Consider the following 938-nt stretch of genomic DNA (forward strand, 5'->3'; position numbering starts at 1 on the left):
GGCTGTGCGCCATCTGTGATGCCACGAAATGACATTATTCAAAAGCACAGTTTGATCTGATACACTCGGACGAGAACGTCGCTACGATTGCTGACTGGGCGCATGCAGGCCGCGGGCATATGCCGCGACGCACAATTTACACGGACCCGCCCTGGTGTTCTACCTTGGTGCCGGTGGTGTCCGCCAGTGTTGTGCAAGAGGAAACTGAGGCGGCCACCACTGTGATGCGACGCTGTACTTCGTAGGGTAAAATCTGACACCGACCATGACGGTACGAAGCTGGCGCGGGCACGCACTACCCCAGTGGTGGGCGCTGCTCGCGCGTTGTCTGAGAAGGTGTCGCCAAATCCGCGCTGTTATCATCACCTCCCTCTTCCCCCGTGCCCCACCTTGTTGGAATTCGGCCGAAGCAGTGCCCTCAGGTAATGTGGTGGTTGCGATCCCGTCAGCACCGCAGGTTCAAGAGGCACGAGATGTATTTCCCGCGGCAGCAGGGAGAAGCGGAGGAGGCGCCTCTTTTTCTCTTTTTCTGTGTTTGTATGCGTTCGCGACGTCGCTGATGCATAACACGATATTCAGGTAAAATATGGCATGACCCACTGAATGAGACATCATCATGCACCACTCTGACGGACGTCCTGCGGCCCTCCCCTCCCTTCCTTGCATCTTCTTTTTTTTTTCCCCCTCTTATTTTTATTTTCTCACCGCAGTATCGCTCCAGTCCCTCGCCCCCTGCGAGCATCGGGAACATGCGCTGTGCTGCCTCGCCTGGCTGTGCGCCATCTGTGATGCCACGAAATGACATTATTCAAAAGCACAGTTTGATCTGATACACTCGGACGAGAACGTCGCTACGATTGCTGACTGGGCGCATGCAGGCCGCGGGCATATGCCGCGACGCACAATTTACACGGACCCGCCCTGGTGTTCTACCTGGT

The 938-nt window shown here is 56.2% G+C and overlaps 6 non-coding genes across 6 annotated transcripts; all 6 read left to right on the plus strand.

Moving 5' to 3' along the window:
* Positions 1-16: 16 nt before the first annotated feature.
* Tc00.1047053465513.10 lies at positions 17-96 on the plus strand. The gene has a single exon (XR_008254727.1). It is a non-coding gene; the product is annotated as a C/D small nucleolar RNA (snoRNA), TB9C3C2 (small nucleolar RNA).
* Positions 97-128: 32 nt separating this feature from the next.
* Tc00.1047053465513.20 lies at positions 129-199 on the plus strand. Its single transcript, XR_008254728.1, has one exon. It is a non-coding gene; the product is annotated as an H/ACA snoRNA, TC9C3H1 (small nucleolar RNA).
* Positions 200-220: 21 nt separating this feature from the next.
* Positions 221-332, plus strand: Tc00.1047053465513.30. The gene has a single exon (XR_008254729.1). It is a non-coding gene; the product is annotated as a C/D small nucleolar RNA (snoRNA), TB9C3C3 (small nucleolar RNA).
* A 79-nt stretch (positions 333-411) lies between these two features.
* Positions 412-477, plus strand: Tc00.1047053465513.40. Its single transcript, XR_008254730.1, has one exon. It is a non-coding gene; the product is annotated as an H/ACA snoRNA, TC9C3H2 (small nucleolar RNA).
* A 79-nt stretch (positions 478-556) lies between these two features.
* Tc00.1047053465513.50 lies at positions 557-630 on the plus strand. Its single transcript, XR_008254731.1, has one exon. It is a non-coding gene; the product is annotated as a C/D small nucleolar RNA (snoRNA), TB9C3C1 (small nucleolar RNA).
* A 156-nt stretch (positions 631-786) lies between these two features.
* Positions 787-866, plus strand: Tc00.1047053465513.60. Its single transcript, XR_008254732.1, has one exon. It is a non-coding gene; the product is annotated as a C/D small nucleolar RNA (snoRNA), TB9C3C2 (small nucleolar RNA).
* The last annotated feature ends 72 nt before the right edge of the window (positions 867-938 follow it).

The sequence above is a fragment of the Trypanosoma cruzi genome (assembly GCF_000209065.1).
Source record: "Trypanosoma cruzi strain CL Brener chromosome Unknown tcruzi_1047053465513, whole genome shotgun sequence".
NCBI classification, from domain to species: Eukaryota; Euglenozoa; class Kinetoplastea; order Trypanosomatida; family Trypanosomatidae; genus Trypanosoma; species Trypanosoma cruzi.